Genomic DNA, 24,840 nt, shown 5'->3' with positions numbered 1-24,840 from the left:
GGTGAGACACAGTCTCGCCATCCTTTGTTCTAAGGAGCATTCTGGTTGTACTTCTTCCGAGACAGATTTGTTTGTTATTTTGGCAGTCCGTGGTATAGTCAATATTCTTCTCCAGCACCACAATTCAAAGGCGTCAATTCTTCTTCGGTCTTCCTTATTCATTGTCCCCCTTTCACATGCATATGAGGTGATTGAAAGCACCATGGCTTGGGTCAGGCACACCTTAGTCTTCAAGGTGACATCCTTGCTTCTTGACACTTTAAAGAGGTCTTTTGCAGCCTATTTGCTCAATGCAATGTGTCTTTTGATTTCTTGACTACTGCTTCCATGGGTGTTGAGTAAAATGAAATCCTTGACAACTTCAATCTTTTCTCCATTTATCATGATGTTGCTTATTGGCCTAGTTGTAAGGATTTTTGTTTTCTTTATGTTGAGGTATAACCCATACTGAAAGCTGTGGTCTTTGATCTTCATCAAAGGATTTAACAGAGGTCACTCACTGATAAATTGATTACTTAAACTGATCTTCTGAAGAAGGTTAAATGAAAAGTGAGCAGTAAGTCATGTTGATTATGTTCCAGTATGCTTTCTCCTGCAAGGGTTTCTGGCTAATGTAAATCTATAAAGCAACAGCTCAACTGAAATATGCTTTTCACCTAGCTGGAAATAATAGCTTGCATTTGCCAGCCAAGAAGTCAAAACAGTAGCAGTGGTAATTATACATATTATGCATGCATTTTAGTATCAATTAAGTAGTGTTCCTAACTATAGTACCTTTCACTAAAATGCTATACAAAACTGGTCATTCTGTTTAGCTGTCTAAAATATTTACATTTGGGATTTTGTAGGGCAGGGCCAAGACAGCAGAGTAGTCAGATGCTTCCAGTGAACACTTTTACAACAAAAACCCGAAAAACAAGTGAAACAATTACATTTATGACAAGCTAGAAGCCCTGAACATCAAAGGCAAAGTTAGAAAATGGACTGAGTGGCAGGGGAAGGGAGAGACAGTTCAGAAGCAGAGAGGAGTTGCTGGATCTGAATCACTGGGAATCCTCAGGCACCATCCCCAGGAGCAGCTGCGGTGGGCTGGTGGTAGGGTTTGGCTGCAGTTTCCTCAGGGAGAAACAGCCAGCCGCACAGCCTACTCACACCTCTGGAACCAGAGAAGAACAGTGCTCCCAGCAAAAGCTAAGTACTTGCATATATTTTACTGTGCCCCGGCCCCGAAGCTGTCTTCAGTGGCTGTCGATTTCCCTGGGCCTAAGATAGGTCTTCTTGCATGACCTCAGCCATTCTCCCAGCCTTGGAGAAGGAATAAATTCACAACTGGGGAAAAGATAACCTGCCAGCTCCTCTCAGCTGGGGAGCTCTAGAGAGAAGCAGTTCCTGTCTAGGCATAAATGGTCCATGGACTTTGAATACCTTTTCCCCCTGCATGGACCTGTGTGGGCCTATTTCAGGAGAATAGGCCCTTGTTGGCAGACTGCAACTGTCTCAGCTGTGTGGTGGAGAGGTGGGTGTTTGAAGTTTGACACCGCTTTGCCTATTAAACTGTGGTCCAAGGATAACTGGTAACTCCCAGTCCTTACAACCAAAAGCATTGGGTGCCCAAGGACAATCTGCAGAACCCACCCACCTGTGTGCTCTAGGGAACAGGGATGCTCTTTCCTCATAGACCCTCAAGGGATTGTTGTCAGTCCCCTGCCTTGTTCAGAGTGTGACTCCCTGCAGCAACCACATACCGGTACCTATACCAATAACCTGCCCCCTTAAGACTGTAGAACAGAGCCTCTACCACACACTTGATGACCAACTACCTGGACACCTGAGCTGAATCCAAACAAGAAAAGTGAATAGATTCCTAGGCTCATATACATAGTAACAGCTCTTGCCATCTGGTTACAGGAAGTTAGAGCTTCAAAGACAAAAATGATCAAGATAGCTCACTCAAGCAACCTATTTAGGTATATCAAAACAAAACAAACCAAGAAGCGAGAATACGGTAAGCAAACATAAAATAAAATGATACAATAACTTATAGATGGCTCAGAGACAACACTTGATATCAAATCACATAAATAAGCAGACCATGATCCCTTCAACAAGCTCTCAAAACAGGGAATCAAAGCGTCTTCTGGATGAAGGTGCATTCCTGGAATTACCGGATGCAGAATTCAAAAGATTAATATACAGAACTCCTCAGGACATCAGGAAGGAGATCAGGCAATATGCAGAACAAGCCAAGGAACACACAGATAAAGCAGTTGAGCAAATTAAAAGGGTTATTCAAGAACATAACGAAAAATTTAATAAGCTGCAAGAATCCATAGAGAGACAGCAATCAGATATTCAGAAGCTGAGCAATAAAATTATAGAATTAAGACAACTCAGTAGAAAGTCAGCAGAGCAGAATTCAGAAAGTGGAAGGCAGAATTTGTGAGACTGAAGATAAATCACTTGCCACCACTATACCTGAAGAAAAATCGGATAAAAGAATTTTAAAAAATGAAGAAACCCTAAGAATCATGAAGGACTCTATCAAGAGAAATAACCTATGAGTGATTGGAGTACCAGAACTGGGAGGAATAATGGAAAAAGCAGAGAGAATTGTTGAAGATTTATTGGCAGAAAACTTCCCTGATATCTTGAAAGATGAGAAGATACCTATGCAAGACGCTCATTGAACTTCACTTATGGTTGATCTTAAAAGAAAGTCACCAAGACATATTAAAACCAAACTTCCCAAAACCAAAGATAAAGAGAGAATTTTAAGAGCAGCTAGGGATAAACAAAAAGTCACCTACAAAGGACTGTCAATAGAATAATCTTGGACTACTCAGCAGAAACCATTCAGGCAAGAAGGCAGTGGGATGACTTATATAAAGCATTGAAGGAAAAAAATTGCCAGCCAAGAATCGTATATCTAGCAAAACTGTCTCTCCAATATGAAGACAAAATTAGGACATTTCCAGATAAAGAGAAGTTTAGGGAATTCATAAAAACCAAACCAAAACTACAAGAAATACTAAAGAGAGTTTTCTGGTTAGAAAATCAATAGTATCAGATATCAACCCAAGACTAGACACTGGACAGAGCAATTAGATGTCAACCCAGATAGGGAAATCACAAAAATAAAACAAGATTTAAAAAAAAAAAAGCTCAAAAGAGGGAAACAGTGATGTCATTATGTAAAAGAAGACAACATTAAAAATATACAGAAGAACTAAGAAATGTAGTCATAGATCTTTCATATGGAAAAGAAGATAAGGTGATATAAAGAAATAAAAGTTAGGTTTAAACTCCGAAAAATAGGGGTAAATATTAAGGTAATCTCAAAGGACACTAACTATCCTACTTATCAAAATAAAATGCAAAGAAAAAATACAGGCTCATCAAAAACGAAATAAATTACAATAAATAAGAGGAAAAGACAATATGTAAACATAAGCTACTCAGCACAAAAAATTAAGTGGGAAAAAGAAACTGTCAATAATACACAAAAAAAGACATCAAAATCACACCACTAAACTTACACCTACCCATAGTTACACTGAATGTAAATAGACTAAATGCACAAATAAATAGACAGAGAGTGACACAATGGATAAAAAAAACACAATCCATCTATATGCTGCCTACCAGAGATACAATTTAGACTTAGAGACACAAACTAAAATTCAAAGAATGCAAAAAATTATACCAAGCAAACAATAATCAAAAAAGAACAAGAGTGGCAATATTAATTTCTGACAAAATAGATTTAAAGTTAAATCCACCACAAAGGATAAGGAAAGACACTATATAATGATTAAAGGGACAATATACCAGGAGGATATAACCATATTAAATATTTATGCACCCAAAGACAGGGCTGCAAGATACATAAAACAAACTCTAACAGCACTGAAAAGTGAGAAAGACAGTGCCACAATTATAGTAGGAGACTTCAACACACCACTTTCAGTGAAAAACAGAAACATCCAGAAAGAAGCTCAATAAAGACATGGAAGATCTAACTGACACAATCAACCAACTTGATCTCATAGACATATACAGAACACTTCATCCAACAGCAGCCAAGTGTGCTTTCTTTTCCAACACGCATGGAACATTCTGTAGAATAGACCACATATGAGGTCATAAAGCAAGCCTTAGCAGAATCCAAAGCATTGAAATATTACAAAGCATTTTCTCTGACCATAAGGCCATAAAAGGGGGAAATCAATAACAGAAAAAGCAGGGAAAAGAAATCAAACACTTGGAAACTGAACAATGCCCTGATCAAAAAAGACTGGGTTACAGAAGACATTAAGGGTGGAATAAAGAAATATATAGAATCCAACGAGAATGAAAACGCTTCGTATCAGAACCGTTGGGACACACCGAAAGCAGTGCTCAGAGGCAAATTTATATCAATAAATGCACACATACAAAAAGAAGAAAGGGCCAAAACGAAAGAATTATCCATATAACTTGAACAAATAGAGAGCAACAAAAGAAACCTTCAGGCCCTAGAAGAAAGGAAATAATAAAAATTAGAATAGAACTAAATGAAATAGAAAAAAGGAAAACAATTGAAAGAGTTAACAAAGACCAAAAGCTGATTCTTTGAAAAAATTAACAAAATTGATAAACCGTTGGCCAAACTGACCAAAGAAAAACAGGAGAGGAAGCAAATAACCCAAATAAGAAATGAGATGGGTGATATTACAACAGACCCAACTGAAATTAAAAGAATCATATCAGATTACTATGAAAAATTGTACTCTAACAAATTTGAAATCCTAGAAGAAATGGATGAATTTCTGGAAACACAATACCTACCTAAACTAACACAAACAAGGGTAGAACAACTAAATAAACCCATATCAGAAGAAGAGATTGGAAACATAATAAAAAAATTTCCAACAAAAAAAAGCCCTGGCCTGGATGGCTTCACTGCAGAGTTCCAGCAAATTTCAGAGAAGAGTTAACACACCTACTACTGAAGGTATTTCAGCACATAGAAAACGATGGAATACTCCCAAACTCATTCTATGAAACCAGCATATTCCTGACACCAAAACCAGGTAAAGACACCACAATAAAGGAAATTACAGGCCTATATCCCTTATGAACTTAAATGCAAAAATCCTCGACAAAATTCTAGCCAATAGAATCCAACAACATATCAAAAAAAGTAATTCACCATGACCAGGTGGGATTCATACGAGATATGTAGGGATGGCTCAACATTAGAAAAACAATTAATGTAATCCATCATAGAAATAAAACAAAAGACAAGAATCACATGATTTTATCAATTGATGCAGAAAAGGCATTTGACAAAGTTCAACACCCATTCATGATAAAAACTCTCCGCAAAATAGGAATAGAAGGAAAATCCCTCAACATAATAAAGGGCATTTACACAAACCCAACAGCCAACATCATCCTAAATGGAGAGAGTCTGAAAGCATTCCCCTTGAGATCGGGAACCAGACTAGGGTGCCATTTATCACCACTCTTATTCAACGTTGTGCTGGAGGTCCTAGTCAGAGCAATTGGGCTAGATAAAGAAATAAAGGGCATCCAGATTGGTAAGGAAGAAGTAAAAATCTCTCTGTTTGCAGATGACATGATCTTATACACAGAAAACCATAATACTGAAACTAATAAAAGAGTTCAGCAGAGTATCAGGATAGAAAAAATACAAAAATCACTTGGATTCCTCTACACCAACAAAAAGAACATTGAAGAGGAAATCACCAAATCAATACCATTTACAGTACCCCCAAGCAGATAAAATACTTAGGAATAAATCTTACCAGAGACATAAAAGACTTATACAAAGAAAACTATAAGACACTACTGCAAGAAACCAAAAAAAGACCTACATAAGTGGAAAAACATACCTTGCTCATAGATAGGAATACTTAACATTGTGAAAATGTCTATTCTACCAGAAGTGATCTTTAGATACAATGCAATTCCAATCCAAATTCCGAAGACATTGTTTAATGAAATTGAAAAACAAACCACCAACTTCATATGGTAGGGAAAGAGGCCCCAGAAAAAAAAAAAAAAGGCCCCTAAAAAAGAAGAACAAAGTGGGAGGCCTCACTCTACCTGATTTTAGAAACTGTTATACCGCCACAGTAACAGCCTGGTACTGGTACAACAGATACACAGACCAATGGAACAGAATTGAGAATCCACACATAAATCCATCCACATATGAGCAGCTGATATTTGACAAGGCCCAAAGTCAGTTAAATGGGGAAAAGACAGCCTCTTTAACAAATGGTGCTGGCATAACTGGATATCCATCCAGAAAAAAAATGAAACAAAACCCATCCCTCACACTGTGCACAAAAACGAACTGAAAATGGATCAAAGATCTAAATATAAAATCTAAAACAATAAAGATGATGGAAGAAAAAATAGGGACAACACTAGGAGCCCTAATACATGGCATAAACAGTATATAAAATATTACTAATAGTTCAGAAGAGAAACCAGATAACTGGGAGCTCCCAAAAATCAAACACCTATGCTCATCTAAGGACTTCACCAAAAGAGTAAAAAGACTACCTACAGACTGGGAAAAAGTTTTTAGCTATGACATTTCCAATCAGTGCCTGATCTTTAAAATCTACATGATACTGCAAAAACTCAACAACAAAAAGACAAATAACTCAATTAAAAAGTGGGCAAAGGATACGAACAGACACTTCACTAAAGAAGGCATTCAGGCTGCGAACAAATACATGAGGAAATGCTCAGGATCATTAGCCATTAGAGAAATCCAAATCAAAACTACAATGAGATTCCATCTCACTGCAACAAGGCTGGCGTTAATCCAAAATCCACAAAATAATACATGTTGGAGAGGTTGTGCAGAGACTGGAACACTTATATACTGCTGGTGGGAGTGTAAAATGCTACAACCACTCTGGAAATCGATTTGGCTCTTCCTTAAAAGGCTAGAAATAGAACTACCATATGATCCATCAATTCCACTCCTTGGAGTATATCCTAGAGAAATAAGAGCCTTTACTGAAACAGATATATGTCCACCCATGTTTATTGCAGCATTGTTTACTATAGCAAAAAGTTGGAAGCAACCAAGGTGCCCATCAGCTGATGAACGGTTAAATAAATTATGGTCTATTCACACAATGGAATATTACGCATGGATAAAGAACAATGATGAATCTGTAAAACATTTCGTAACGTGGAGGAATCTGGAAGGCATTATTCTGAGTTTAATTAGTCAGTTGCAAAAGGACAAATATTGTATGAGACCACTACTTTAAGAACTCAAAAAATAGTTTAAACAGAGAAGGAAATTTTCTTTGATGGTTACAAGAACAGGGAAGGAAGGGGAGAGAGGTTTTCACTAATTAGATAGTAGATAAGGACTATTTTATATGAAAGGAAAGATAACACACAATACAGGAGAGGTCAGCACAACTGGACTAAACCAAAAGCAAAGAAGCCTCCTGAATAAACTGAACGCTTCAAAAGCCAGCGTAGCAGGGGTGGGGGTTTGGGGACCGTGGTTTCAGGGGACATCTAAATCGATTGGCATAATGAAATCTATTAGGAAAACATTCTGCATCTCCCTTTGGAGAGTGTGTGTGGGGTCTTAAACGCTAGCAAATGTCCAAGATGATTCAGTTGGTCTCAAGGCACCTGGACCAAAGGAGAAAGAAGAACACCAAAGACACAAGGTAATTATGAGCCCTAGAGACAGAAAGGGCCACATAAACCAGAGGCTGCATCAGAAGCACTAGATGGTGCCCGGCTACAACCGATGGCCGCCCTGACAGGAAACACAACAGAGAACCCCTGAGGGAGCAGGAGAGCAGTGGGATGCGGACCCCAGATTTTTGTAAAAAGACCAGACTTAATGGTCCAACTGACACTAGAGCACCCCAGAGTTATGGTCATCAGGCCTTCTGTTATCCCAAGAGGGCAACCATTCCCAAAGCCAACTCTTCGGACAGGGATTGGACTGGACTATGGGATAGAAAATGATACTGGTGAAGCGTGAACTTCTTGGATCAATTAGACACATGAGACTACGTGTGCAGCTCCTCTGTGGAGGGGAGATGAGAGGGCAGAGGGGGGCAGAGCTGGCCAAATGGACACGAAAATAGAAAGTGGAGGGAAGAAGTGTGCTGTCTCATTAAAGGGAGAGCAACTAGGAGTATATAGAAAGGTGTATGTAAGTTTTTGTATGAGAGGCTGACTTGGTTTACAAATTTTCACTTAAAGGGCAATAAAAATTAAAAACATATATATTTACAATTATTGAAGAAAATTTTTAACTCTACAATTCTACATAAATTGTGGAAACAGTTGGAAAAATCTTTTTAATGTATATTAAATCTTATTAATATGTATTCCCTGCATTTATTTATTTTTTAAACTTTGCTTCAGATGAACACAGAGTACTGTAGTTTCTCACTAAACAATTAATACCCATATTGTTTTATGACATTGGTTACCAACCCTGTAACGCAACAACACTCTCTACTTCTCAACCTTGATTTCCCCATTTTTATCTGTCTAGCTTTCCTTTCCCCTCCTGCCTTCTCATTCTTGTCCCTGGGTTGTTGTGCCCATTTAGTGTCATATACACAATTGAGCTATGTGTATTATTGCTTGTTTTATGGGCCTGTCTAATCTTTGGCTGAAGGTGAACCTCAGGAGTGACTTCAGTACTGAGTTAATAGGGTGCCCTGGGGCCATGTTCTCAGGGTTTCTCCGGTCCTCTTCAGACTAGTTAAGTCTGGACTTTTTTGTGTGTATGAATTTTGTTCTATATTATTCTCCAGCTTTGTCTGGGACCCTCTATTATGATCCCTATCAGAGCAGTCAGTGGTGGTAACTGGGCACCATTTAGCTGTGCTGGACTCAGTCTGATGGAGGCTGTGGTAGTTGTGCACCAGTAGTCCTTTGGACTAATTTCTCCCTTGTGTTTTTGGTTTCCTTCATTCTCCCTTGCTCCAGACAGGAGAGACCCATGGAGTATCTTAGATGGCCACTCACAAGCTCTTAAGACCCCAGACTCTACTCACCAAAGTAGGATGTAGAATATTTTCTTTATACGCTATGCTATTCCAATTGAGCTAGATGTCCTCCGAGACTATGGTCCCCACCCTCAACCCAGTAATTCAGTCCCACAGGGAGTTTGAATGTGTCTGTGATGTTTCTATGACTTTGTCTTGGTCAAGTTGTGCTGACATTCCCAGTATTGTGAACTGTCTTACTCTTCACCAAAGTTACCACTTATCTATTGTCTAGTTAGTGTTTCTCTGTCCCTACCGCTCTCCTCATAAGTAACTATCAAAGATTCTTTCTGTATGTAAACTTTTTCTTGAGTTTTCATAATAGAGGTCTCATACAGTATTTGTCCTTTTCTGATTGACCTGTTTCACTGAGCATAACACTCTCCAGATTCATCCATGTTGTGAGATGTAGATTCGTCATTGTTCTTTATCATTGTGTATTATTCCACTGTGTGTATGTACCATAGTTTGTTTATCCATTCATCTGTTGATAGGTACTTAGGTTGCTTCCATCTTTTTGCTATTGTGAATAATGCTGCAATGAACACGAGTGTGATATGCCTATTTGTGTGACAGCCCTTATTTCTCTAGGATATATTCCTAGCACTGGGATTACTAGATATATGCTATCTTTGTTTCTAGCTTTTTAAGCAAGTGCCATATCTTTTGCCAAAATGGTTGCACCATATTGCATTCCCACCACGAGTGCATAAGAGTTCCATCTCCCTGAAGCCTCTCAGACATTTGTTATTTCCTTTTTTTTTTTTTTTTTTTTAATTACTCATGTTAGTAATGTCGAGCTGAGATGGGATCTCATTGTAGTTTTGATTTGCATTTCTTTAGTGGCTAGTGATCATGAACATTTTCTCACATGTCTGTTAGCTGCCTGAATATTTTTTTTTTTTTGGTGAAGAGTCTGTTCATTTCCTTTGCCCATTTTTTAATTGGATTATTTGTCTTTTTGTTGTAGAAGTGTTGAATTTTCCTGTTGGTTTTAGAGATTAGACTTTTGTTGGTCATGTCATAGCCAAAAAATTTCTTCCAGTCTGTAGGTTCTCTCTTTACTCTTTTGGTGAAGTCTTCTGATGAACATAACTTTTAGAAGATCACAGTTAATCTAGCTTATCTTCCAGTGTTTGTGTATTGTTAGCTATGGTTTGTATCCTATTTATTTAAGGCCTCTTTTCTCTAGCATTGACCCTATTTTTTCTTTTATGATCTTTATTGTTTTGGTTTTATATTTAGGTCTTTGATCCATTTTGAACTAATTTTTGTGTATGGTGTGAGGTATGGGCCCTGTTTCATTTTTTTACTGATGGACATCCAGTTTTGCCAAAAACACTTGTTAAGAAGACTGTCTTTTCCCCATTTGGGCCTTTGTTGAAGATCAGGTGACCGTAGGTCGATGGGTTTACATCTGGGTTCTCGATTCTGTTCCATTGGTCTATGTGTCTGTCATTGTACCAGTATCAGGCTGTTCTGAGTGCCATAGCTGTATAGTAGGTTGTGGGGTCAAGTAGTGTGAGTCTTCTTACTTTATTCTTTTTTGGTAGTGCTTTACTTATCCAGGGCCTCTTCCCTTTCCAAATAAAGTTAATGATTGGTTTTTCCAACTCATGAACAATCCTGTTAGTATTTGGATCAGTATTGCATTGTATTTGTAGATTGCTTTGGGTAGAATTGACATTTTCACGATGTTGAGTCTACCTATCCACAAGTACAGTATGTTTTTCAATTTATGTAGGTCTCTCTTGGTTTCTTGTAGTAGTGTTTTGTAGTTTTTTTTGTATAGGTCTTTTACTTCCCTGGTTAGATTTATTCCTAAGGTTTTGTTTTTTTAGGAGTATTATAAGTGTTATTGCTTTCTTAATTACCTTTTCATAGCTCTCTTTATTGGCGTATAGGAATCCAACTGCATTTTGTATGTTTATCTTTTAATCCTGCCACTTTGCTGAATCTCTTAGTTCCAGTAGTTTTCTTGTGGAGCCTTTTGGGTTCTCTATGTGTAATATCATATCACCCACAAAGATGTCCTTTATTTCTTTTTCTTGCCTTTTTGCTCTAGCTAGGACTTCCAGCACAATGTTAAACAGGAGTTGTGATAAAAGGTATCCTTGTATAGTTCCTGTTCTTGGGGAGAATGTTTTTAGCCTCTTTGGGTTGAGAATGATGTCGACTGTTGGTTTTGTATAGGTACCCTTTATCGTACTGAGGAATTTTCCTTCTATTCCTATTTTATTGAGAGTTTTTATTAGGAATGGGTGTTGGACTTAATTGAATGTTTTTTTTTTTTTTTTGCATCAACTGAAACTATTATGTGATTCTTTTGTTTTTTTTATGTGGTGGATTATGTTGATTGATATTTTAATGTTGAAACATCCTTGCATACCTGGTACGAATCCCTATTGGTCAGGATGCATTTTTGCTTTATACGATGCTGAATTCTATTGGCTAGAGTTTTGTTGAGAATTTTCGCATCTATATTCATGATAGTTATTGGTCTGTGATTTTCTTTTTTTGTGGTGTCTTTGCCTGATTTTGGTATCAGGGTTGTGCTGGCTTCGTATAATGAATTTGGAAGCACCACTTCCTTTTCTATGTTCTGAAATAGTTTGAGTAAGACTGGTTTGAGCTCTTCTCTGAATGTTTGGTAGAATTCCAGCCATATGGAGCTGTATTTTTTGCTGTTGTTTTTGTGAGTTTTTATTATTATTACCTTTCCAAGCCAACCTCCTCTTACAGGTCTGTTCAGACTTTCTACCTCAGTTTGTGTTAGTTTAGGTAGGTAGTGTGTTTCTAGAAATTTGTCCATTTTCTCTAAGCTTTCAAATTTGTTGGAGTATAGTTTTTCATAGTGTTCTGTTATGATCCTTTTTATTTTAGTTGAGTCTGTTTCAATGTCTCCTATTTCATTTCTTACTGGTTTTATCTGCTTCCTCTCCTGTTTTTCTTTTGCCAGTTTCGGCAGTGGTTTGTCAATTTTGTTGATCTTGTCAAAGAACCAACTTTTGGTTTTGTTGATTCATTCTTTTGTTTTTCTATTCTCTATTTCATTTATTTCTACTTTAATCTTTATTATTTCCTTTCTTCGGGTGGCCGTGAGCCCCTTTTGCTGTTCTATTTCTATTCGTTTGAGTTATACAGCTAACATTTTGATTTTGTCCCTTTTTTCTCTTTTGATGTGTGCATTTATTGCTATAAATTGACCTCTGAGCACTATCTTTGCTGTGTCCCTAAGGTTTTGGTATGATGTGTCACTCATGTCATAGCCAAAAACTTTCTTCCAGTCTGTAGGTTCTCTTTTTACTCTTTTGGTGAAGTCTTTTGATGAATATAACTTTTAGAAGATCACCATTAATCTAGCTTATCCTCCTGTGTTCGCATATTGTTAGTTATGGTTTGTATCCTATTTATTTATTTAGGGCCTCTAGCATTGACCCTATATTTTTTCCATCCTTTGATTTTTAATATATTTATGTCTTTGTTTAAAGGTGTGTCTCTTGTAGACAGCATATTGATGGGTCCTGTTTTTTATCCATTCTGTCACTCTTTGTCTCTTTATGGGTGCATTTAAGCCATTTACAGTTCATGGTGATTAAAAATAGATGGGAGTTTATGGCAGTCATTTTGTAGTGCTTTTTTTTTTTTGTGGTGCTAATGTTTTCTTTGTTCCTCTTACTCTCCTGTGCTGAATTCTTTTTGTTTTTTGGATTTTTGTTTTTCATTTCTTTTGTCTTTTGGATTTTTGTTTTTCATTTCTTTTGTCTTTTGGATTTTTGTTTTTCATTTCTTTTGTCTTTGTACATTTTTTGTTTACTGAGACTTTATGGTTTTCTTCTTTATTTTGATGAATAGGTTTGTTAACTTTCTTTGTAGTTTCCTTGAAATTTACCCCTATCTTCCTAAGCTTAAACCAGTCTTTTGTTACTTGATATCTACTTGACTTCCCCTATGCTTGAAAGGTCTATACCTACACCGTTTAGTCCCTCTTTTATTGTTCTAATGTTGTCATCCCCCACATGTCTGTCGTTTTGTTGTACTGTGCGGGCTTGTGTTTTGCTGTGATGCTGGAAGCTATGCCACCGGTATTCAGATACCAGCAGGGTCACCCATGGAGGACAGGTGCTAGCTGAGCTTCTAGACTAAGACTAGGAAAAAGGACCCAGCATTCTACTTCTGAAAAGAATTAGCCAGTGAAAACCTTATGAATAGCAGCAGACCATTGTCTGTTATAATGCCAGAAGATGAGCCCCCCAGGTTGGAAGGCACTCAACAGATGGCTGGGGAAGAGCTGCCTCCTCGAAGTAGAGTCAACCTTAATCATGTGGATGGAAGGAACCAAAAGAAGATGGAAGGAATACACAGAGTCATTATACCAAAAAGAATTAGTCGATGTTCAACCATTTCAAGAAGTAGTCTATAATCAGGAACTGATGGTACAGAAGGAAGAAGTCAGAGCTGCACTAAAGGCACTGGTGAAAAACAAGGCTCCAGGAACTGATGGAATATCAACTGAGATGTTTCAACAAATAAATGCAACACTGGAGGTGCTCAATTGTCTTTGCCAAGAAATAAGGAAGACAGCTTCCTGGTCAACTGACTATTCCCAAGAGAGGTGATCCAACCAAATGTGGAAATTACAGAACAACATCATTAATATCACACGTAAGCAAAATTTTGCTGAAGATCATTCAAAAATGGCTGCAGCAGTATATTGACAGGGAACTGCCAGAAATTCAGGCCGGTTTCAGAAGAGGATATGGAGCCACAGATATCATTGCTGATGTCAGACGGATCCTGGCTGAAAGCAGAGAATACCAGAAGGATGTTTACCTGTGTTTGATTGCCTATGCAAAGACATTCGACTGTGTGGGTCATAACAAATTATGGATAACATTGCAAAGAATGAGAATTCTAGAACACATAATTGTCTCATGAGGAAACTTTACATAGATCAAGAGGCAGTTGTTTGCACAGAACAAGGGGATGCTGATTGGTTTAAAGTCAGCAAAGGTGTGCGTCAGGGTTGTATCTTTTCATCACACCTATTCAATCTCTATGCTGAGCAAATAACCTGAGAACCTGGACTATATGAAGAAGAACGGGGTGTCAGGATTGGAGAAAGACTCATTAACAACCTGCACTATGCAGATGATACAACCTTGCTTGCTGAAAGTGGAAAGGACTTGAAGTACTTACTAATGAAGATCAAAGACCACAGCCTTCAATATGGATTGCACCTCAACATAAAGGAAACAAAAATCCTCACAACTGGACCAATGAGCAACATCATGATAAATGGAGAAAAAGATTGAAGTTGTTAAGGATTTCATTTTACTTGGATCCACGATCAACAGCCATGGAAAAAGGAGTCAAGAAATCAAATGACTTATTGCACTGGGTAAATCTGCTGCAAAGGACCTCTTTAAAGTGTTGAAAAGCAAAGATGTCACCTTGAAGACTAAGGTGCTTCTGACCTAATCACATCATATGCATGTGAAAGCTGGACATTGAATAAGGAGGATGGAAGAATTGAAGCCTTTGAGTTGTGGTGTTGGTGAAGAATATTGAATATACTATAGACTGCCAGAAGAATGAACAAATCTGTTTTGGAAGAAGTACAACCAGAATGCTCCTTAGAAGCAAGGATGGCGAGACTGTGTCTTACATTCTTTGGTCATGTTGTCTGAAGGGATCAGTCCCTGGAGAAGGACATCATGCTTGGGAAAGTACAGGGTCAGCAGAAAAGAGGAAAACCTTCAACAAGTTGGATTGGCACAGTGGCTGCAACAATGAGCTCAAGCATAGCAAAGATTGTGGGGATGGCACAAGGCTGGACAGGGTTTTGTTCTGTTGTGCATAGGGTCGCTATGAGTCAGAATCTAACAACAACAACACTGTTGTTGTCATTTACAGATTCACGTCTTGGTTTCCTGTTGTAAATCTTTAGTTTTTTCTTATCCTTGAGAGTTCATTTTGTAGGTTGGTGACTGGATGATGCTGTCCTGTGTCCTAGATTCAGGCTGTTGTTTCTCTAACTGAAGGACTCCCTTTAACATTTCTTGTAATTTTTTTTTAATGAATCCCCTTAAATTTTTTTAATCTGGAAATATCGTGATTTCGCCATCATATTTGAGAGTTTTGCAGGATACGTTATTTTTGGTTGGCAATTTTTTTTTTCTTTCAAGATTTTGTGTATGTCATCCCATTGCCTTCCTACCTGAATGGTTTCTGCTGATTAATGAGAGCCTAGTCTTATTGTTTCCCCTTGTATGCAAGTTTCCGTTTTTCTCAAGTTGCTGTCAGGATTCTTTACTTGCCTTTGGTTTTGGTGGATGTGACTGATATATCTTGGTGACTTTCTTTTGGGGTCTATCCCATAAGGGGTTCATTAAGCTTCTTGGATTGTCAGCTTTTCATCTTTCATGATATAAAGAAAATTTTCTGTCAGAAAATCTTCAGTGGTCCTCTCTGTTTTCTGTTTTGTCCCCCTGTTCTGGAACTTCCATTGCATGCAAATTTTTGCTTTTGATTGCATTCCACATCGTTCTCAGGTTTTCTTCATTTTTCTTCTTTCTTTTAGCTGATTTTTCCACAAGTGGTATCCAAGGAATTGTCTTCAGTTTTGCTGACCCTGTTTTCCATTGTTTCAAATTTGCTCCTAAACCTATTTTTCTGTCCATTTCTGTAATGTTGTTGTTACCTTTTGGATATCGAATTGTTCTTTTTGTATGATTTCTAGTTATTTTGAAATTTTGTTCCTGTATTATTTTCCTGAATTCTTCTGTTATTAATTGTAGATTTGTTTCATCTTGCTTTTTTGTTCATTTCTTTTTTTTTTAATTTATTGTGCTTTAAGTGAAAGTTTACAAATAACGCCAGCCTGTCATACAAAAACTTATACATGCCTTGCTATTTACTCCTAGCTGCTCTTCCCCTAATGAAATAGCAGACTCCTCCTCTCACCCTGTATTCCCCATGTCCATTCAACCAGCACATGTGCCCCTCTGCCTTCTTATCTTGCCTCCAGACAGGAGGTGTCCATATAGTCTCATGTGTCTACTTGAGCCAAGTAGCTCACTCCTCAGCAGTATCATTTTCTGTCTTATAGTCCAGTACAAACCCTCTCTGAAGAGTTGGCTTCAAGAATGGTTCCAGTCTTGGGCTAACAAATGGTCTGGGGACCATGACCTCAGGGGTCCCCTATACTTTCAGTCAGACCATCAAGTCTGGTCTTTTTAAAAGAAATTGCGGTCTTCATCCTACTGTTCTCCTGCTCCACTGGGATTCTGTGTTGTGTTCATTGTCAGGGCAGTTATTGGTTGTAGCCGGGCACCATCTAGTTCTCCTGGTCTCAGACTGATGGAGCCTCTGGTTTATGTGGACCTTTCTGTCTCTTGGGCTCATAATTACCTTTGGTCTTTGGTGTTCTTCATTCTCCTTTGCTCCAGGTGGCTTGAGACCAATCGATGCATCTTAGAAGTCCACTTGCTAGTGTTAAGACTCCAGACACCACTCACCAAAGTGGGTTGCAGAACATTTTCTTAATGCATTTTGTTATGCCAATTGACCTAGATGTCCCCCGAAACCATGGTCACCAAACCCCCGTCCCTGCTACTCTGGCCCTCAAAGCATTCAGTTGTATTCAGGAAACTTCTTTTCTTTTGGTTTAGTCCAGTTGTGCTCACCTCTCTTGTACTGGATGTTCTTTTTCCCTTCATCTAAAATAGTTCTTGTCTACTATCTAATTAGTGAATACCCTTCTCCCTCCCTCCCACCTAGTAACCATCAAAGCATATTTTCTCCTGTGTTTAAACTATCTCTTGATTTCTTATAATAGTGGTCTCGTACAATATTTGTCTTTTTGCAATTGACTAATTTCCCTCAGCATAATGCCTTCCAGATTCCTCCATGTTATGAGATATTTCACAGATTCATCCTTGTTCTCAATCGTTGCATAGTATTCCATTATGTGAATATACCATAATTTATTTATCCATTCATCCATTGATGGGCACCTTGGTTGCTTCCATTTTTTGCTATTGTAAACAATACTGCAATGAACATGGGTGTACATATATCTGTTCATATGAAGGTTCTTATTACTCTAGGACATATTTCAAGCAATAGTCTTGCTGGTTCTATTTCTAGCTTTCTAAGGAAGCACGAAATTGACTTCTGAAGTAGTTGTACCATTTTACAATACCACCAGCAGTGTATAAGTGTTCCAGTCTTTTCACAACCATTCCAACATCTATTATTTTGTGTTTTTAGGATTAATACCAGCATTGTTGGGGTGAGATGTATCTCATTGTACTTTTGATTTGCATTTTTCTAATGGCTATGATCATGAGCATTTCCTCATGTATCTGTTAGTCACCTGAAAGCCTTCTTTGGTGAAGTGTCTGTTCTTATCTTTTGCCCACTTTTTAATTGTGTTGTCTTTTTGTTGTTGAGTTTTTGCAATATCACGTAGATTTTAGAGATCAGATGCTAATCGGAATTGTCATAGCCAAAAACTTTTCCCCAGTCTGTAGGTAATCTTTTTACTCCCCCCTGGTGAAGTCTTTGGATGAGCACAGGTGTTTGAGTTTTAGGAGCTCTCAGTTATCTAGTTTTTCTTCTGGAGCTTGTGCAGCGTTAGAATGTTTTATATACTCTTTATGCCATATGTTAGGGCTACTAGCATTGTCCATATTTTTCTTCCATAATCTTTATCATTTTAGATTTTGTATTCAGGTCTTCGATCCATTTTGAATTAGTTTTTGTGCATGCTGTAAGGTATGGGTCTTATTTCATTTTTTTGCAGATGGATATGCAGTTATGCCAGCACCATTTGTTAAAGAGGCTTTCTTTACCCCATTTAACAGAATTTGGGTAGTTGTCAAATATCAGCTGCTCTTATGCGGACGGATTTATGTTTGGATTTTCAGTTCTGTTCCATTGGTCTATGTATTTGTTGTTGTACCAGTACCAGGCTGTTTTCACTACTGTGACTGTATGTGTTCTAAAATCAGTAGGCCTCCCACTTCATTCTTCTTTTTTTAATGCTTTACTTATCCAGGGCCCTTTCCCTTCCAAATGAAGTTGGTGATTTGTTTCTCCATCTCTTTAAAAAATGTAAATGGTATTTGGATCAGGATTGCACTGTACTTACAGATCGGTTTGGGTAGGATAGACATTTTTACAATGTTGAGTCTGCCTATTCATGAGCAAGGTATGTTTTTCCACTCATGTAGGTCTCTTTTGGTGTCTTGTAGTAGAGTCTTGTGGTTTTCTTTGTATAGGTCTTTTACATCTCTGGTTAGGTATATTCCTAAGGATTTTATCTTCTTGGGGGTACTATAAATGGTATTGATTTGGTGATTTCCTCTTCAATGTTCTCTTTTTTGGTGTAGAGGAATCCAACTGATTTTTTATGTTTGTCTTGCATCCTGATACTCTGCTAAACTTTTCTATCAGTTTCAGTAGTTTTCTTGAGGATTCTTTAGGGATTTCTGTGTATAAGATAATGTCATCTGCAAATACAGATACTTTTACTTCTTCCTTACAATCCAGATGCCCTTTACTTTATCTAGCCTAATTGCTCTGGCTAGGACCTCCAGCACAATATTGAATAAGAGCTGAAATAAACGGCATCCTTGTCTGGTTCCTGTTCTCAAGGGGAATGCTTTTAGACTCTTTCCATTTATGATGATGTTGGCTGTTGGCTTTGTATAAATGCAATTTATTATATTGAGGAATTTTCCTCCTGTTCCTATTTTGCTGAGACTTTTTATCATGAATGGGTGTTGAACTTTGTCAAATACCCTTTCTGCATCAATTGATAAGATCCTGTGGTTCTTGTCTTTTGTTTTATTCTATGATGGATGGCATTGATTGTTTTTCTAAAGCTGAACCATCCCTGTGTAACTGGTCATGGTGAATAATTTTTTTGGTACATTGTTGAATGGTGTTGAATACTACTGGCTAGAATTCTGTTGAGGATTTGTGCATTAAGATTCATGAGAGATATTGGTCTGTAATTTTCTTTTTTTGTGGTGTCTATCTCGTTTTGCTATCAGGGATATACTGGCTTCACAGAATGAGTTTGGGAGTATTTCATCTTTTCTACACTCTGAAATACCTTTAGTAGTAGTGGTGTTCACTGTTCTCTGAAAGTTTGGTAGAACTCTCTGATGAAGCTGTCAGGGCAAGGGCTTTTTTTTTTGTTGTTGTTAGGAGTATTTTAATTGCCTTTTCAATTTCTTTTGTTATGGGTTTATTTAGTTGCTCTACCTCTGTTTGTGTTAGTTTAGGTAGGTAGTGTGTTTCTAGGAATTCATCCATTTCTTCTAGTATTTCAAATTTGTTAGAGTACAAGCTTTTGTGGTAATCTGATATGATTCTTTTAATTTCGGTTGGGTCTGTTGTGATATAGCCTATCTCATTTCTTATTCAGGTTATTTGCTTCCTCTCCTGTTTTTCTTTTGTCAGTTTGGCCAGTGGTTTATCAATTTTGTTAATTTTTTCAAAGAACCAGTTTTTGGTCTTGTTTTATCTTTCAGTTGTTTTTCTATTCTCTATTTCATTTAATTCTGCTCTAATTTTTATTATTTGCTTTCTTCTGGTGACTGAGGGTTTCTTTTGTTGCTCTCTTTCTCCTTGTTCAAGTTGTAGGGATAATTCTTTGATTTTGGCCTTTTCTTTCTTTTGGAGGTGTGCTTTTATTGATATAAATTGACCTTTGAGCACTGCTTTTGCTGTATCTCAATGGTGCTGATAGGAAGTGTTTTCGTTTTCACTGGAGTCTATGAATTTCAGTTTCCAAGTGTTTGGTTTCTTTTCCCTGCTTTTTATATTTCTGATTCCTACTTTCATGGCTTTATGGTCAGAGAAGATGCTTTGTAATATTTTGATGTTTAGGATTCTGTTAAGGCTTGCTTTATGACCTCATATGTGGTATGTTGAAGTCTCCTACTATTATTGTGGAGCTGTCTATCTCACTTTTCAAAGCTGTTAGAGTTTGTTTTATGTATCTTGAAGCCCTGTCATTGAGTGCATAAATATTTAGTATGGTTATATCCTCCTGGTATATTGTTCCTTTAATCACTATTTAGTGCCCTTCCTTATTCTTTGTGGTGGATTCAACTTTAAAGCTTATTTTGTCAGAAATTAATATTGCCTCTCCTGCTCTTTTTTGATTGTCCTTTGCTTGATTTTTTTTTCCCCATCCTTTAAGTTTTAGTTTGTTCATGACTTTAAGTCTAAGGTGTGTCTCTTGTAGACAGGTTCTTTTTTTTTTTTTATCCATTCTGCCACTCTCTCTTTATTAGTACGTTTAGCTCATTTATATTCATTGTAATTATGGATAGGTATGAGTTTTTTTTTTTTTATTATGAGTTTAGTGTTGTCATTTTGATGTCTTTTTTTGTGTGTTGTTGAGAGTTTCTTTTTTTTTATTTTTTGTTCTGAGTAGTTTATATGTTGTCTTTTCCTTTTATTCATTGTCATTGATTTTGCTTTTCCTGGGATTTTTTTTATTATTATTATTATGTGGGATTGTTAGCCTCCTTTGTGGTTTCCTTAATATTCACCCCTATTTTTTTAAGTTTAAACCAAACCTTGATTTTTTTATATCACCTTGACTTTGTCTCCATAGGAAAGATCTTTGACAACATTTTTCAGTCCCTCTTTATTATTTTAATGTTGTCATCTTTTACAGAATGACATTGCTGTTTCCCTGTTTTGAGCTTTTTTTTCTTTTTAATCTTGATTAATTTTTGTGATTTCCCTATCTGGGTTGATATCTGGTAGCTCTGTCCTGTGTTCTATTCTTGGGTTGATATCCGATATTATTGATTTTCTAACCAGAGAACTCCCTTTAGTATTTCTTGTAGTTTTGGTTTGGTTTTTACGAATTCCTTAAACTTCTGTTTATCTGGAAATATCCTAATTTTGCCTTCATACCTGAGAGACGGTTTTGCTGGATACACGATTCTTGGCTGGCAAATTTTTTTCTTCAGTGCTTTATATAAGTCATTCCGTTACCTTTTTGTCTGCATGGTTGCTGCCAAGGAGTCCGAGCTTATTTTTATTGACTCTCCTTCATAGATAACTTTTTGGTTATCCCTAGCCTCCATTAAAATCCTCTTTTTTTCTTCGGTTTTGGCAAGTTTGATTATAATATGTCTTGGTAACTTTCTTTTGGGATCTACCTTGTGTGGGGTTTGATGAGCATCTTGGAGAGATACCTTCTCATCTTTCAAGTTTAGGCTGTGTTTTAATCAATCTCATTTGAGACATAGGAGAAAGAAGCAAGCAGACAGACAGGGGGACTTCATACTACCAAGAAACAAGAACCAGAAGACTAGCGCATCCTTTGAACCTGGGATCCCTTCACTGAGAAACTCCTAGACCAGGGGAATATTGATGACAAGGACCTTCCCACAGAGCCAACAGGGAGAGAAAGCCTTCCCCTGGATCTGGCATCCTGAATTTGGACTTCTAGCCTCCTAGATTATGAGAGAATAAATATCTCTTTGTTAAAGCCATCCACTTGTGGTGTTCTTGTTATAGCCGCAGTAGATGACTAAGATGCCCGATGCATTCTCTCTCTCTCTCTCTGTTAAATAAACATTTTATTCAGGAATGCTTTTAGATTTACTGAAGAGTTGCAAAGATAACACAGAGAGTTCTCATACCCCTCTCTCAGTTTCCTGTATTGCTAACACCTTACATTACCACAGTACTAATGTCAAAACTAAGAAACTGACACTGGTACATTACTATTAACAGAACTTATAAAAACCCAGTGCCATTGAGTCAATTCTGGCTCATGGCGACCCTACAGGACAGAGTAGAACTGCCCCATAGAGTTTCCAAGGAGTGCCTGGTGGATTCGAACTGCCAACCCTTTGGTTAGCAGCTGTAGCACTTAACCACTATGCCACCAATGTTTCCACAGAACTTATATAAATTCTTTTTTTAATTCTAAGTGTGATAATTGATTATGCTGAGTCTTGCTAGCAGGCATCCATGTGAACCAACTCAGTGTTTGTTTTACATGCCTCCATTCAACTTTGGACACTTAACTTTCTGGCACAGTGAGATATTACAGAATTGCTTCCCTGCCCAGGCCTGGAATCAGCTACTTTTTAAAAAATTTATGGTGTCAGATTTCATCTGGCTTTTGAGTGAATATTACAAAAGCTTCTCCTACATGCAACTTACAAAGGAACCTACCTATGTTATCTCCTAATATTTATACAGGTTCATTTTTTAAATTATGGCCACTGATCCATTTGAAATTTATTCTGATGTGAGAAGTGGATTCAATTTTATTTTTTTCCAAAGACAATCCAGGTGTACCGACACAACTTATTAAAAAAAAAAAACAACATATTTATCTACTGATTTGCAATGTCACTTTTTATCATAAGTTAAATTTCCTTAGGTCCATGTGGATTTTCTGCTCTGTCCCTTTGTCCAGTCTCTTTGTGCACCAGCACCACACTGTTTTCATGATGGGAGATACATGATATGTTTTGCTATCTGCTCCTCATTGTCCTTCTTTTATATGAATTTCCTTATTATTCTTGCACATTTGTTTTCTATAAATTAGAAATCAACTTGACTCAATTTAGCTCCAGAAAAACTTTCTTGGTATTTTTACTGGGATTCTGTTAACTTCATATATTGGCTTAAACAGACTTAACATCTTTATGAGGGTGGTGCAGCCTACCTAAGGACAGGGATGTTCCTCTATTTGATCAAGACTATTTTTGCCTTTCAAGAGCATCTTAAAAGTTCCCTGCACTGTATTTTGCAAATTTCTTATGTTTATTCTTAAGTATTTTATCTTTTTATTCTATTTGTGAATCAACATTTCCTTATCCATCGTATATTTTCAGATGTTATTATCTGTATGTATGAAAGACAGTGATTTCTGTATGTGTGTTTATATGTTGTGGATTAATTTTATATTCTTTTATCTAACTAAATTTTCTTAAAATTGGTATTATTTTTATCATTGATTGTCTTGGGATTTTCAGATATACTTTCTTATCAATGCAAGTAAAGATGGTTTTATTTCTTCTTTAGTAACTTTTACTTATTTAATTTTTTCTTCTTTTCTGATTGCATTGGCTGAAACTTTTAATATAATAGTAAATAATAGAGGATATGGTAGATGGTCCTGGCTGTATTCCTGATCTTAGTGAAAACAGCATATCCCCCTTAAGTAAGAAACAGGTTTTTGGGCTGAGGTGTATATATTTTGTCATGTTAACCAGGTGTGCATTCCTATTTTACTGAGTGGCTTTAAAAGGAGCAGATGTTCAATTCTGCTGAAGATCTTTTCCTCATCTATGTAGATTACTATATGATTTTTTCCTAATCTATTAATATAAGAAATTATATTAATAGCTTTTTAATATTGAATCATCCTTGTACTCCTGATATAAATCTCACTTGGGTCTCATGATACACTAAATAATGCCTCCACCTCTGCCCACATCCTAATCCCAACTACTTGTAATATGTTATGTTACATTGTAAAAGGTACATCACAGATGTGATTAAGGATTTTGAGATGGGGAGCTTATCCTGTGTTACCTGGTGGTCCCAATGTAATCATAAGGAGAGTGTAAGAGGAAAAGAAGAGGATCAGAGTTAGAGAAGGTGTGAGGATGGAAGAAGGGAGAAGAGAAGATACTATACTGCTGGTTTTGAAAACTGACGGAGAGCCGTGAGGCAAGGAATTCAGGTGGCTTCTAGAAGAAAAGGTAAGGAAAGAAGATTCTTTCCTAGAGTCTCCAGAAGGAATGCAGGTCTGCTAACACCTTGATTTTAACTTAGGAAACTAATTTCAGACTTCTGACCTCCAAAACTATAAAATAATAAATTTGTATTGTTTTAAGCCGCTAAGTTCCTGGTAATTTGTTACAGCAGATGTCTTAGGCTGGGTTCTTTAGAGAAGCAAAACCAGTGAGGTGTGTATATATCTAGAGAGAGAGAGAGCTATTTACCTCAAGAACATGGCTCACATGATTATAGAGGTTGGCAAGTCCCACATCCATGGGTCAGACATCAGGCTGTAGGCTTCTTCTGACTCACATAGCTGCAGGGGCTGATGAACCCAAGATTGGAAGGTAAGCTGCTAGTTCAAGCTAATTTCCACCGTATTATATCAAATCAACCATTTGATATAATACGGTGGAAATTAGTGTGGACTTTGACAAAAGGGATTTTAGTGAAAACCTGATTTGGGTTATGTTGTGATAAATCCAAAATCATTAAATGTAAATTATTGGTGATATCTGCTATTTTTAATAACATTTTGGAAAATTCAATTACATAAGTTTGTAGAAGAATTTGGATCGTATTTTATATATAAAAAATATGGCACAGAGAACTTAGTGGAAGATAGTGGTATGACCAGTCCCATGTTCCTGTTCCCCCACAGAATTACCAAAGGAAACAACTTTCTAAGAGCTCTGAAAAGCAGTCAGAGAGTTGCACCAACTAAGGAACTGTTGCTTCAAGAAAAAGATGACTTTTAAATGGTAAGATAGCTTTGGTTCTCTACTTGGCTGTGCCCCTCCTCCATCCCAGTTCAGCAGCTTGGCCGTCTTAAAGTGGTGCGGACCATGCTCACAGAGAATATTCCTGATTTCTAATTCTGGACTGAGCAGATCAGACTTAGCTAGAAGATTATTGTGTGTGTCTCAGGGTTCATGTGGGGTGGGAAGGAGTGGTGGACAATGCCCAAAGTCTGTGACCATCTATAGCTCTCTGG

This window comes from Loxodonta africana, chromosome 14 (assembly GCF_030014295.1).
Source record: "Loxodonta africana isolate mLoxAfr1 chromosome 14, mLoxAfr1.hap2, whole genome shotgun sequence".
Lineage (NCBI taxonomy): Eukaryota > Metazoa > Chordata > Mammalia > Proboscidea > Elephantidae > Loxodonta > Loxodonta africana.
This window is presented reverse-complemented; position numbering follows the sequence as displayed.